General features: G+C 37.4%; 1 protein-coding gene across 1 annotated transcript in view; it reads right to left on the bottom strand.

Moving 5' to 3' along the window:
- The window catches only part of PCDH15 (protocadherin related 15), a 906505-nt gene that overhangs the window by 201744 nt on the left and 688750 nt on the right, over window positions 1-16011 (bottom strand).

Raw genomic sequence — 16011 nt, 5'->3', positions numbered from 1 at the left:
AGAAAGCTACAGGATGTTTGCTATTATTATCTTCAAATCCCACAGGTGTTTATAGCACAGTTTCCAAGTGAATTTCATAGCACACCTTTTTTCACTGCTGCTTGTTTAGCAGAATACTTACTAATATCTCAAATGGACATACAATTTGTTAAATACTGCTACAACTCACTGAGCAATGGCAAGAACAAGACTTCCTTTTAATAATCTGTGCATGAAAATTTTCACATAGTATTTCTCCTTTGCACTCTTTATTCTCTAGGACACACTTGAAAATGACTATGGTCATGACATATATTCTCAGCCACGTTGGGATTCTGAAAATGGACTATAGTGAAATAATAAATGGTAGAGAAAACCTAATCAAAAGAATATATGCTTTCAGCAGGACAGTGACAAGTTTTTTCAAATGGTAGAAATTGATAGAAAAGGCCATGGGGAGAGAAAGAAATATTGGGCTTCAGTCATGGCTTTGATAAAATAACTCTGGGTGTGAGTTTTCTTTATGATACTTTTTATGGAATGTTAGGTAATGTCCCTTAGAATGCGGGTATTTTTTTTTCCCCCAGGGGAAAAAGTTAGAGGAAGTAAAGAAAGACAGGAACATCTGGGTTCAAATAAACAAATTTGGGCAAATGAGATTAAAGAAAATTTGAAATGTTTTATGACTTCATAATTCCTGATGTGTCATTACTATTTTAGTGAATGAGGTGACGTTCTCAAGGCAGACCCCTTAGACACCAGACTAAGAAATTCCAAGTGACAGAAAGGTCTCCTCCTTTCAACATATTGTCCAAACTACAGAAAGAAGCTGAGGGACCTCTGCCTGACATCTCCCCACCCCACCTTTTCAGCTTCCCTTACTATGCACTCTCCTGTACGAGCTCTCTGCTCAAGGCAAATCAATTCTCTACATTTTGACATTTCCCTCAAGGCTTGCCACAACAGTTCCTTGTTCACCTCTGAAATTCCAATCATCCACCCATTCTTCAAATCCCAACCTCAGGTCTTCCTCTTGTAGGAAAAGTCCCAGCATTTGGAGATCACATCACAGATCAAAATTATATCCTTGACAAAGGCCTCTTTGTATCACATTTACTTTAAACCCTAGTCCCACAACCACAGGCCCTTTCGGAAGGAACTTGTCTCATTACTCTTCATGTATTGGAGCTTTTGAAAACACAATAGGCTGACTTGTAGAAAGAAAAGATCCAAATACATATCCAATGGGTTGACTGAAAATAAATGTTGCGGGGGGCGTCCTCATAACTCAAAGTCAGCTGAAGTATAAAATGTGGGTAATATGTTCAGTAATAATCAGTGCCCCTCAGCCACCTCCCCCCACATACACGTTTTGACCCAATTCGCCAACAATTTAATTCACCGAATGTCTAGCTGCCATGAAAGGAGGTACACTTGATGCTTATGGAGCAAAAGACTAAAATTTCTAGGAAAATCCTCTAAAGACTGTAAGGTCACTGACACTCACATCTAATAGAGACAAAGGAACTAGAATGTTTATAAAATCTACTTCCTTCCTTTTCCGTCTCTTAATGCATGGAGGAGTATAAATAAGGTCATGCAAGTTAAGTGACACGAGCTGCCTAAGCCAAGTAGTTGCATTTATTTACTATTATAGATGAGTATGTAGATGTTAGACAAGATAACCAAACATAAAGTCCCTTATTATCAGCAGTACTGTCAGGAAGTTTGCACCGAGGTTTAATATCTAGCCAAGGAGCTCAGTGTGTGATACTATAATGAAACCATTTATCTTCCCAGAAATCAATTAAAAGTTAATTAAAATGGTTAATAAGAAAAATCACACATCTCCTCTTCTCTTGTACTACCTCAAAGCGAAGAACAGTAATAGCTGCGACTTTATAATCATCTGTCCACGGTTAACACATTTTGTGATATACCCCTTACCATGGGGCCTGATTTGCAGTTACTTTGTGAATGCCTATTGTTTGGGAAATTGGCTGATGATGCGAGGTCAAATAAAGACCTCACTAGATAAAACTTTGAATGTTTGCTAGAAAAACTTCTGGAAAGTCTTTAATCATCAAAATCAAAGTTAGGATAGAGTAACCAAGTACTTCCTTAAGAAAGAAATCAGATGATATATAAGAGCATCTACCAAATAGTTGTCAGGCACCATGGTGTAGCATACCACTTGAAAGTAGAGCTGAAAAATGCATCTTTTACACATTATATTCATCTGTTCTTTTCCTCATTATCTTTTTAGAGTGGCCTGCCGTGCATTCTATCACAACAATTGAAGAAGAAGCGCTACACTGGGGGCTACTAACTCTATGGAGACCTAAAAGCCTGCCTTTCACATGGCCAGAAAATCCTGGGCCAAAGCCTCACAGGACAGTCTGAGATCTATAACCTCTTCCATCGAGAAGTCTCTGGATAGACTACTTGTGCATATTTTCAGTGATTAATTCTGATTTAAAATACGTTTTGTAATCATGCCCGTTAGGATTAATGTTTAGATATAAAATAGTTTGTTTATTCTCACAAAACTCAAGTCCATATGGAGAACATTGAGGACAAGAAGAAAACACAGCTATTAGAGAAGTGTGAACTCCCAATGTGGCACCTAATTAGCCCAGTGTGAAGCCGGGAGGGAGCTTAGTTCTACTTTCTGCTTGTCCTTTACAGCAATGAGGAGAGGATATGAGCTCCTTTCTCACCTACAGGTGGGAAACACAGAAGCTGTTGAACCGGGGGTCAGAAATAGTGGAGCAAGGCATCCTTAATGACATGACTAATGGAAATGCATTTTTTAAATCACCTAACAACTTCAAAAAGATATACGATATTTGTCTTTAATTCTTCCAGGAAGCTAAGGTATATCAAGGGCTGTGATTATCAGTGTAAAAAGAGACAAAAGTGAGTGAGTCAAGCTGTTGGTGAAATATTCCTCTCTCCATGCAGATGCTTTATATTCATTACTGAGCCATGGTGAAGAGACCAACTGTCTAGCAGGTAGCAAGTGTATGTGAGCTCAAATCACTAAAATCATAACCATAACGAATAATTTTTATAATCAAATATTGGAACTCTCAAGTACTGAATCCCTAAGAATCCGGAAAACCCATATATAAACTTATGATTTCTTACAGGCCTCGGCTCTGGGTTAGAAGCCAAACTTTTCTCAAACCCTCAAACCCTGTCACTTTGGGGAGTCAGTCACTATCAGCTTCCAACCTTCATCTTTGAAATAATGATGATGACGATGACAAATATCTATCTCACTGTCTCTCATGAGAGTGGAAGATACTTGCAGCATGCTTGGGTCATACTAAGTAATCAGTTAAAAATAGCATGGTGATGGCTACAGGTTTTTCAATATCTACTTAGAAACTATATTTAAAAAAAAACCTCCATTCTGTCCTAAGTTTCTATTTTTTTAGATATATTTATTTATTTAAGAGAGAGAGAGAGAGAGAGAACATGAGTAGGAGGAACAGAGGAGGAGGGAGAGGGAATCTCAAGTAGACTCCACAGGACATGGAGCTCAAAAGGGAGGCTCTATTTCATGAATCCAAGATAGCAATCTGAACAGAAACCGAATCAATGCTTCGCTAACTACAACACCCAGATGCCCCATCCTACAGTTCTTAAAGAATATTTTTTGGTAGGAAACATCAGTTTATTTTTATTTGGCTTATTTATACATTTCGTTTTCTTTGGAATCATATTTAATTTGGTATAGTGGGTATACTGGGTTCTATTAACATTGCTGTTTTCAACATTTTTTTTCTGACAATTTGTTGTCTGCAATAATTAAAGAATTCATATGTGAAAGATCATGAAGCCTGTCCGTAAACTGTTTTTAGTGCAATAAATACAAATAGAAGGAAACCTTACACGAACAGATGATAAATAGCGGAAAGGGAAGAGCGCTTTAGTTATTATAAACAAAAATGATGAATATTTAAGGATTTTCATGCATAAATTAAGGTAGTATTCTCACATGATAGAGGGATTTCTATGAAAATGTGTGTCTGATGACTTTATGGACACTGCCACATTGAGAAATGTTAGCAATGTCTGGCTTGAGAAAGCTTAGTTGCGTTTTTGTAAAAATCAAAACTACATTCCATGGGAAAGTAGAAGAGATGATAACTTTGAGTCGCATTTTAAAGTGATTTCACCACGGATTGGGAAACAAATGCATATGTCAATGGGTGACTCATCATAACCTGATCATAAGTTGTGAGGATTTAAAATCGTTATAGTGAGAGTTGAAAGGGGCATGAGAGTTATTTCACACTAAACATTTTCTTACTTGTCATTACTGCAGGCCATCCTTCCAAATCTGAAAAGATAAATTCTACCCAGAGAAATCAGTAAATAGTATTTCCCTGCATAAAAGATTTGACAGCTGCCCATATTTTTCTCCAAACCTATGTCTTTTTTAGGGTTTTTAAATTCTTTGCACTCTACCAAGGAGAAAAACCTCAATTAAACTATCTTTAAGGGCCCTGGAATGCCATTCCCTGGCCCCCCAGGCAGGACAGCTACCCAACCACTAAGATCGCCCGCTATTCCCTTTGTATTTAGCTCTGCAACATAATGCAGTTACCCGTTTTTCTCCTGCACTTCCCTGGCTACAACTTGAGGGCCTAAGAAATAATTGCTCATTGTGACTTTCTAATGCTTATTCTTCCTAAGTGGTCAACGGATATTTGCTGAATAAATGTCAAATTGAGGACTTCCTTTCATCCGGCAATACGTGCCTTTTTTGAAAGTTTTGTTGAATCTACCAAGAGCCAAAGCAACTACTACCAGTTACGGAGTAAATCACATTTTCTCTGAACACTCCAGGGTCTCATGCTAACCTTTCTGTACTTATCTCCTGTAACTTACCCTTTGATACCAACCGCACACTTTAGCTGAAATAGTTTACTTATTGTATATCAGCTTTCACACACTTCTGACACTCAATGGTCTGCTACCATTGATGCTTATTTCTTTTCTCCCCCTTTTTAAAAATTGAATTCAATTAATCAACATACAATGTATCATCAGTTTCAGCGGTGGAGCTGTGATTCATCAGTCATATATAATGCCCAGTGCTGATTGCATCAAGGGCCCTCTTTAGTGCTCATCAACTAGTTACCCCATCCCTACCCCCCCTGCAGTGACCCTCAGTTTGTTTCCTTTCCGTTTTTTTTTTTTTTTTTTTAGATTTTATTTATTCATGAGAGACAGAGAGAGAGAGAGACAGAGAGAGAGGCAGAGACACAGTCAGAGGGAGAAGGAGGCTGCCTGCAGGGACCCCGATGTGGGACACGATCCCAGGACTCTGGGATCATGCCCTGGGCTGAAGGCAGGTTCTAAACAGCTGAGCCCCCCAGGCATCCCCCTCAGGGGACGTTTCCTATGATTAAGGGTCTCTTATGGTCTGTCTTCCTCTCTGATTTTTGTCTTATTTTTTTTCTCTTTGCCCCTATTGTTTCCCCCTTTCCCCTCTGTTTTCTTAAATTCCACATATGAATGAGATCATATGATAATTGTCTCTCTCTGATTGACTTATTTGCTTAGCATAATACCCTCTAGTTCTATGTCATTGAAAAAGGCAAGACAATTGAAAATAGAGCCTCCGCACAACCTGGCACTTGTACTACTAGGTATTTACCCCAAAACTACATATGTAGTGATCCGAAGGGTCACCTGCACCCCAGTGTTTATAGCAGCAAATTCCACAACAGCCAAACTATGGCTAGAGCCCCAATGTTCATCGACAAATGAATGGAGACACATGTATCTCAGCCATAATTGATTATTTCTCACATATGCAGCATCAGTCCCGAATTCCTTGCAGCTCTATTCTGATGGTCTCCACTCTGGGAAAGAGGCAGAAGGAGCAGCCTTTATAGGAACATGCCATTCATGTGACCAAGGGGGAAAAAAAAAAAAGAGAGATGAGATAACCAAGCCACATCTCTCTATGCTTCTGGTTGAAAGTGGAACATATCACCTATACCCCCTCTTGGCTGGTCAAGACAAGCTTTGTATGGCAAGGCTGATGCCATGCTGGGGATGCACATGCTCTCACAGTGTGGCACAGAACAAACTGGGAAACAATAATATGGTTCACCATCCTCATTGTTCTTGAAACATACCAATCTCTCCTACTTTCCCTGATAGTTTTCTGTTTGTAAATCCTATATAATTCTTCAAAACCTGCCTCCAGGGTACTTATCCTCTTTTTGAGAAGCCTTTCCAACCAGGCTTCTGACCCCTCTTGCACTGAACACAAATCTACCTTTCTCTTCTTTCTTCTTTCTTTCTTTCTTTCTTTCTTTCTTTCTTTCTTTCTTTCTTTCTTCTTCTTTCTTTTCTTTCTTTCTTTCTTTCTTTCTTCTTTCTTTCTTTCTTCTTCTTTCTTTCTTTCTTTTCTTTCTTTCTTCCTTCCTTCCTTCCTTCCTTCCTTCCTTCCTTCCTTCCTTCCTTCCTTCCTTCCTTCCTTCCAAAATTTATTTATTTGAGAAAGAGAGAGCGAGCACATGGTGTGGACAGTGGGCAAAAGGAGAAGGAGCAGCACAATTAGTAGACTCTGTGCTAATTGTGGAGCTAGACTGGAGCCCCACCCATGACCTGGAGACCATGACCAGAGCCAAAACTCAGAGTCAGCTGTGTAACTGATGATGCCACCCAGGTGCCCCAGCATGAACCACTTTATGTTGTTATTGATGCCTGTTGTTCAGTCAAACATGAAGCATAGAAGTAATTTGCCCACCCATCAATAATGGGAGGCACTGTGAGGGAAAAGACTCTGTAAACTCTGGCAAGGGAAGAAATGACCAGTTGGAAGCTGGAGTTTGGACAGAAATAAAGAAGAAAAGCAAAAAAAAAAAAAAAAAAAAAAAAAAAAAGAAAGAAGAAAGAAAGAAAGAAAAGAAAAAGAGAGAGAGAAGAAAGAAAAGAAACTACAGAAAAACACTAGACAGGAAGCAAATGGAAATAAACTATCTTTCTAGAGTTGGGTGATATTTAATGCAAATGAACCAAATGTCAAATTAAGCCAGCCAGTTTAAGCAGTTACAACATAGCCCACAGCTCTCTTAATAATAGAATGTAAATTAACTCCAGGTGATTAAAAAGTAAGCATTAGGAAGAAGCATGTAGCCCTGTACTAAAAAATTTAAACATTCATTTTTCACAAAATGGTAAACACTCAGAGATTAGGACTTGGATGCTTCAGGAAAAGAGTTTCCTCACATTCATTTTCATACAACAAATATAAACAAAATAATGTTACATGTTCATTAGTGTCTTTATGTGGTTCTATAGTAATTGTAGGAGCCAAGGGCAGGTCACCCCGAGATGGGGCACTTGGGTAATATTGATTATTTTAAATAAATTTCTTAAGGAACAACTGGCGAGGACACTCAGGTCCTCCTCTCCCTTTGAAAGCAGGGAACAAATCTTTCTTATGAAAAATATTCCCTGTACTAAGAAGTAGAAAGACATCTTTATCACTATCAAGAGGGACTGTAAAGCCAAGAAAGCTGTAAAAACAATTCTCGCTACATTTTTTACTACTCTACTATCTATGCCTAAATTCTGCTTAGGATTCCCTCCTAATTAAAGCTCCCAAACACCTGTTTTCTTTATCCTACCCATTTTTCACAAATGTATTGTTCCTTTGAAAAGTATAAAACCTATTTTGGTCATTTATTTAGGTCTCAATTTCATTACTGGGCCTATATACACATGTAATAAAACTTGCTTTTTTTCTTTCTCCTGTTAAAATGTCTTATGTAAATTTAATGGAAGAGCCTTGAAGAGTGGAGGAAGAAATTTTCCTTCTGTACAAGTTTCACCTTTCTCAAATATATAGTCCTGGAAGGGGACATGAAGACCTGGGGCTTTTCGTATTTTTCCCTATTTCTTTGCATTGGGTAATTCTGCACTTTGTGTCTGTTGTGCATCACACCATTTTGTGCAATGGTGACAAGTTGTGTATCAGAATTAGATTTTGTTTTGTCATCCTCTAACTTCTATTCATCTAACATTTCAAGCTCATCTTTTCTCTGTGGGCAAACATATTCCAGGCCCTACACTGAGGATTTCACCTGACTAACCATGCTGCCTCTTGCCTGCTTAATTCTGGCTCCATATCCTCTCTCTACTTCCAGACCTGACCACCCTCAGCCCTCTCTCTGCCTCCCTCAGAAACACCTGAACATGCAGGCTCCTGAGCCCCACTGTACGCCCTTCACCATGGACCATGGACCTAACTGCTCCTCCACACAGTGTTACTACCAGAGACACACTGTGTATCTGTTTATGTATGTAGGTTTACCATCTGTGATAAATAACAAGAGTACATTTTTTTCCTCTCAATAACTTATTTTTTTTTCCCATTTTGGAGGTGATGTTGAGAATGAAGCTCCAGTCAACACAAAGGCCTCTGTAAATTCCTAAAATACCATAAATAAGCATTTTAATATAAGTATTGGTCCTTGAGCACTCATTACATTACTTTCTACAACGTATCCCTAAACTGTTCTGTAAAGAAATCTTTCAAGGCATCTCTGGAGATGTGGGCAATAGATACTTCTTAAGGAAGGAGGGAAGACAAAAATGTCACCTTATGGATTGCATTTTATATGATCATCTGCTTGGCTCAGGCATTTCTGTTTTCATTAGTGCTCGCCTCATCTGTCAGATTCTGACACAACATGCTACTTTCCTTTCTTTTATGCAAAGTCTTCTAAATTGCTTCCTCTATGCTTGTTGAGGATATAATATTTTCTTCTCAAATGTCTTTCTGATCCTCTTTATGAATCATACGTTTTAATTTTATTTTTGTCTGGCATTTTTTTTGGATTAAATATAAAGGTGCCCAAGGATTTCCCCAAAGAGGCAAGAATAATCTAATTCCTAAATACTGCCCTTCTGTCTGCTAAATAGTTTTTTGTTATTATGGTATGTTCTCTCACAAATTATTTGCTCGTATTGGTGCTGGAAGAAAATCATAAATGGAAACTAGAGAAAATTGACAGTAAGTTTGGATTCTCTGTGAAATTCTCCATAATTTTATTTTCTGGAGAGTAGTCAAATATTAGATTATCAGATGCAGATCTAAGGCAAAAGAAATAAAAATGTCTAATAAATATGATATCCACCTAATGAGAGAAAAATATCACCTAATTCCCAAGGACTCTGAATAATGCCTTTCACTAGACACAAGCACACATTATTTCCCAAATAACAGATGTAAAATGAAAAGGCCTTTCTCCATTTTATATACATTGTCACAATCTTTTCCTATTCATCTACTCTGTGAATGCCCAATATAGGCTCTGATCCCATGGTTTTATTTTATCATTCATCATTCTTTGGGCTAGGCCCCGACTTTTGCCATCCTAATTATGTTCCATTCCCTGAATCTGGGATGTCACCAAATTGGTAGGTTTAGAAATGTATGTTTCCTATTCATTTCTCTGCCGAAAATGTATGGAAGTAACTGAAAATTACATTGTCTACTGTCTTATCTATCACATCCACTTAGAGTAAGGGACTAGAATGAGTTAGAAGGAATAACTCAGCTTTATTTACTCCCTTAGGGTAGCATTAACGTGCAGATGGACCAGAGAAGACACACAAAATGTACAATTGCCTTTTGAAGGAGAAATGTTTGAAATCAAGTTCTGCTGTGCCCTTCCTTCTCCAGCCACCTTCCTTCCATTGTGACTTTCAGAGCACAGCCCTGTGAGCTACTGATTGTATCAACCATCAGCAAGTGTTTTAGAATGAATACCCCACAGTGGGCATTGTGCAAGTTGCTAAGATAGTATTGGTGTTCACCTGGATATTAGAAATATTTATAGATTTTTAAAGGTTAGGAATTTATAAGAGATCCATATTTTATCAACATCCTTGGGTTTTTGCTTAAATGAGAGAAAATAAGCCTGATTGGAGATTTTACAAAAATAAAGGAAAACTTCAGGACATATTTCTTTTGCGTTAAGATAGTTTCAATATATCAAGAATAGTTTAATAGTAATTGGTTCAGTGGAAGGTTTTTTTTGAGAATAATGGGATTTATCTTATGAAATTATGTTGATGGCCAACAACAGTCTAGTCACTATGCTTAAGTGATATAAAAGAATCAGAAAAAAATAGTTAAAAATTGGAAGTGAAAATAAAGTATATTACTCTGAAAGCTGAAACTCTATAATCTATCTGCCAAGAACCTTTGCAGATAATAAAGAAGAAAGTTATTGACTCATTTCAAACTTAAAGTCTGAAGAATCTAAATGGAAACTGAAGGTATCGTCCAACATGACAAGTTGGAACCACTTTGATTTGGTTTGCCCAGAGGAAGCATTACTCTTACTACTTTCACGAAGACTGATCGCTTTTGACAGGAATCTGTCTGTGCGGACTTGGATGAGTATGATACTGAGGAGTCATAAAAACATTAGAGTAGACTGTAGGCTCAAAGGAGCTCCTCATAAAAATGTTCAGATAGAGGGAAAAAGACAGTGAAAAACAGACTGTATTTGCTATATATCCACATGGTGAATTATGATACCCACAGAGAATATTTCCAGTCCGGGTCTCAGAATCCCAATGAACTAATCCTTCTGAGATATCATAAACTAAATAGTGAGAAAACAAGCCAAAGAAATATTGCCTGTTTTTATTTATATATTTTGCAGTCTGTATCTAGATTAAAAAAAAAAAAGACAAAAATATCCTCCCATCTTTGATTCTTATAGACTTGAGGAAAACCACTTCTATGGAAGGGTCTTTGTTGACAAATTTTGTTTCCAGGAAGTAATGAGAGGCAAATTAGTTGCAAATGGTTTTACTGGGGTTACCTTTAGGATAAATGCATGTGGAAAGCAGTGGAAGAAAGCAGAACGGGACTGAGAAAGAAATTCCACTATTAAGCAACACCAGTGCCGGCCTAGTCCTGAGGAGCCTGGAGTTAGGACTGCATGTTGGAGTTACTCTGAATGGCCAAACCTCCAGGTCCTCACGTTCAGCCACCAGTCAGGATGTGGGCTTCACTGGGAAGGATGTGACCTTGGGCAAAGCAGCTCTTTGTAGCTGAGTGATCCTTGAAGCAGCTGCTGCTGAACCATGTCTGCCTACATTGGAAGCTAGAACATTCCATCCTCCCTGAAGGGGCATCTGAGTCACCAGAATGAGCCTATATCTGTATGGCCTTTTTGTCACATCAGAGACTCTTTGGGGCACCTGAGTGGCTCAGTGGTTGAGCGTCTCCTTTCAGCCCAGAGCTTGATCTTGGGGTCCTGGGTTCGAGTCCTGCATCAGGCTCCCTGCATGGAGCCTGCTTCTCTCTCTGCCTGTGTCTCTGCCTTTCTTTCTGTGAGTCTCATGAACAAATAAATAAAATCTTAAAAAAAGAAAAGATTAAGGACTCCTTGTTTAACAGAATGTAATGAATCGCATACGTGCACATGTGCATACCTGGAGTCATTACGATATCACTTATTCATTGCTTTCAAATTAAATAATCATCTACAGAGTGATAGTATCTGTACAAAATCTGTAGTTTGATTGTTCTGACCTAAGCTAATGACAATCTACTCCTACCCCCTTGCCCAGAGATGTGACTCTTTTTTTTTTTTTTTCCTTTTGAATCTGGTACAGTGGTACAGTGAAACTCCTAGATGTGGTGAACTTTACATCTTTCTATATTTTAGTTCTTACAAACACTCAGTAAGACAATTATCATTGACCACATTTTACAAATAAGAATATTACAGAAAAACTAAGAAACATGTCCGGGGGTTCCTACAGCTAGCAAATAAGAGAACTTGAATTTGAATTTAGGACACTAATATGTGATCTGTTTGTGATCTTTCTTAAGGGGAGGGGGCTGCTATATTTGGTGTAGCGTTACGAATTGCCCTAGCTTAATGATAGATTGGAGCCCAGAGGTAAGTGTTAAGATGATGTGCAAACAATTTAGAATTCACTGTGAAATACTTTACTGATTTTAATTTTTAAAATTAAGAGCCATATCATGGAAATCCTCCCCTTGGAAATTATTATTACACAGCATCTCAGAACTTACATGAATTCAGTGAGAGAAATAAAACCTTGGTTGCAAAAAACTCACATTCCTCCTTACCCTGCAGCCAGCTCATCTGAGATGATATTAGAGTGAAAAACAAAAACAAAAACAAAACAAAACTTTAGTAAAGTCAATGGAAGCCGTACCATAAAGTCCCGGGACAAACAGAATGCAGTGTGTCCAGTGCTATAAAATTTCATTGATTATTTTTAGACATAGAAGTAATCATTTCAAAATAAATCTACAGCTTTGTCCAAATCTGCCCCCATCTTCTCCATTCTCCTGCTGCTGAGACATCAGGGCACGCACTTCTCTCTGACATTCTCAGGGGCCATGTTCTCAGAACTATGTTGTGCCTCTTTCCAGAATCTTCCACATCCCTCTTTCTTGAATCTATCCACATCATCCTTCAAACCCGATGGAGAGTTTATCATTACAAAAGGAATAAAGAATAAAAAAAAATCATCAGTTCCTATAATGTCTTGTCTTGCTGCAATCCCTCCACATCTCAGACTTGTGGCGGAAATCAGAAGGTCAACATACATCATGTATCTGCACCACTTCACACATCCCTTCATGAGTTATTTACTGAGTTATTTATTGTCATGCCAAATTCTTTTTATCTATTTTTATTTTTTATTTTTATTTTTAGTGTTTGCATTTTCTTCTATTTGGAGCTGTCTTCTCAGTAATCCACTGATCCTTCAGTTCAGAGCACACACAGCGCCCCCTCACGGGGTCTTCAATATGCAGGAGGGCCCTGATTATACACATACAGAGTCCTCTCTCTGTTCCCCCACTGTGCTCTGAAGAATGTTGATGTTTGTAGCTAATGGTGTGTTCATGTACGTAGTGTCTGACACACTGTGACCTGAGAGGTCCAGGGGAGCAGACACCCTTGTATTTGTCCCTGCACTATGCTCCACACATAATAGACCCTTCATACATATTCAACCAATGAACAGATAAATGAAAGCTAGAAATGACCACAGCCACCAACTAAACTAGAAAATATATTGATGCAGTCTATATTAAGCAGAAAAACATACTGACAACGTGCTACCATTTCCTCCTTTATGATGTAAGACTCTCCCTCTTCAAAAGGAGGCGGTGCAAAATATAAATTAACCTATGATCAGAAACATTTGTAAATGCGTTTGTGTTGGGTGAGGAACAATATTCTGGTCATGACATTCTTGCACCTCCTGGATTATTATTTTAGCATCACGCCAAATTCTTTAGAAAGAATGCCAAACGGTTGGCCTGAAAAATCCACTTTTTAAATTCCCAATTATTCTACTCTTCAGCTATTTTACAGTTCTCTCCCACTTACTTCTGTCAGAGATGCCATGACAGTAAAGTGGGAAAATAATTCAGGTTTTAAAGTGTTTTATACATGCTCCCTGCCTCAAATCACTGTTTGCAGTTAATCTGTAAATTTTGAAAAGGTAACCCTTAACCCAACTGATGGGGGTTAAAGCCAACTGATGGGGGTTGGAGTTGTTATATTACTCTGTATTCTTATTATCAGAGCTGTTACCTTAATCGATCTTTGATTTTACCAACATGTATTAAATATATAGTATTTTCCAGGTAATTTGCTTTGTGCTAAATATACAGAAGCATAAGATACGTTCCCTACTACTAGTTACTTAATTGTCCTTAAAGATGTCTCAATTACTTATTTAAAAATAAAACTAAAATACAAAGTGTGTCCGATCTTTGCTATATTGTTACTAAATATGTTCTGTGAATAAAGTTGGATGTTAAATGCAAATATTAATGAAGTGCCACATGCCCATTTGACATGATTATGTAGATGTCTGTATATGTACATAGAAATTTAGGTACTTGATTAGTGCCTTCTAATTTAAAAGTTGCTTTTATGTTCATTATCTTTCTTCATCATCACATCAAAAAACTATAAAAAATTATTGTGATCACCTTCATGTCACAGAAAACTGATGTTATAAGAATTTAAATAAGTTTTCAATTTGTAGAGCTAGTAAGTAGCAGAACTAAACCTCCCTCTCAGACTTTTCCACTATAAAACTTGTGCCTAAAAAAAAAAAAAAAAATAAAAATAAAAAAAAATAAAAAAAAATAAAACTTGTGCCTTTCTTACTATATCAATTTTCCTCCCTGTCACTTTCTCTCTTGCTCTCTCTGTTCAGTATAGTAGCCTGCTAATTTCTACAAAAAAATTAATATACTAGGGAGGTTATGATACCATATTATACATGCCCTACAACCTACACTTCACGCCAATCTGCTCAGATTACCTAAAAGTAACTTCACTGAAAATGACAGAAGCATGAAAAAAAAAAAACAATTATAAACTTTACTTAACTAATAAGGTAATGAACACTAGTCTTAGATATAAAGTGAAATTAATCTTCATCAGTGTCAAAAAGAAAACAATCGCATCTAAAATAACCCAAGACAATCCTCTTCCTTGTCTGAGTTGATTTTACCTGAATAGACACTTGATAAAAGCATGGCCTGTCAGGATATACTACAAGGTTCAGAAAGATAATGGAAAAACATGACCTTCAGACTAACAGTCACATTTCAAACCTGGATTTTGAGTTCTACATAAAATTGTCAGTGATCCACATACAGCTTATATGTCTACCCACGTACAATGGCAGTTTTCATAAAAGCTGAGTGTGTCAGTATATGAAGATTTGGATGCAATTATTTGCTCTAAAACTTAAGCAATATTCTGTTGTTGCAGATCTCTTTTTAACCAGACCTTTTGGGATTTCATAGAAATCGAAGCAGGCAAGAAATCCATGGGAAGAGGCCTTGAGGTAGAAGTATGCACTTTATACTAAACATTGTTTGAAAATAGAAAGTCTTTGCTGGAGTATATGGAAAGGAAGAATAAACACCGAGGAGATGGAGACACAGAAAACCCTTTTTGCCTTGCAAGAAAGCACAGTATAAACAACGGATGTTTTCTCAGTGGAGCACTTTCCTAAAATACGTTTTTGTGCAGATACAGAGCAAAATAATGTTATTTTTAACATATTGTTATTTTAATGTTACTTTTATCAAACAAAACTAAATGAAAAAAATTAAACGTATATTTACATAAGCATTTAAATGCTGAGAGTTGAATTAAATTAGTTTCCATTTTCTGTGACCCCCATAGCACTTCATACACACTGGTCTCTGCACTTTTCACTGGGGGTTGTATATAATTATTTGCATTTGTACCTCTGTATCTAAAATAAATTCTGAAAGAGTGGAGAATACACTTTGTTCACAGCTATGCTGTAGCCTACAACTGAGTTTCCACCCCGGATATATTAATTTAAGCTATTTTAAATAATGTTACATTTCCTCATTCCTATATCAGAAAGAATATATCAATGCATTAAAAATACAAAATAATTTTGGGTAGATTTAATTTGACTCCATCACACATGCTTTCATTCATTCATTTATCCTACATATTTATCGTCGCATTTGTGCTGGACAGTGTCTTGGTAGTTAAGACAGAAAAAGTATGTTTCCTAGATGAAGGAATGGTGATTTAGATTTGGAGCTGATGATGGATGACTCATCCTCACGTTGAACATCAAACCAGACAAGACTCTGATGGTAAGCAACAAGCTTTGTAGGTCATTAGAGACTTCTGCAACGTTGCCAGCCACTTTTACAAAGGCATAAAGGACATGCTTTTGAAATGTATGGATGATATGAAGCCCAGCAAAATGGTTCAAGCCATAAGATGGCTGAATCAAGACTGAGATAAATCTCAATATAGGTCTGAAAATCAAATGTGGAAGATATACTGCTGCCACTGCTACTACTACAATCACACTACCTCGCAGAGTTATTACAGTTGGGGGATTATAGGTTCTCTCCTTTAAGCCTTAGAGGACTCTATAACTGGACCAACTCTCTCCCTTTTGTAGATGAGG

The sequence above is a fragment of the Canis lupus genome, chromosome 26 (genome assembly GCF_003254725.2).
Source record: "Canis lupus dingo isolate Sandy chromosome 26, ASM325472v2, whole genome shotgun sequence".
NCBI classification, from domain to species: domain Eukaryota; kingdom Metazoa; phylum Chordata; class Mammalia; order Carnivora; family Canidae; genus Canis; species Canis lupus.
This window is presented reverse-complemented; position numbering and strand designations above follow the sequence as displayed.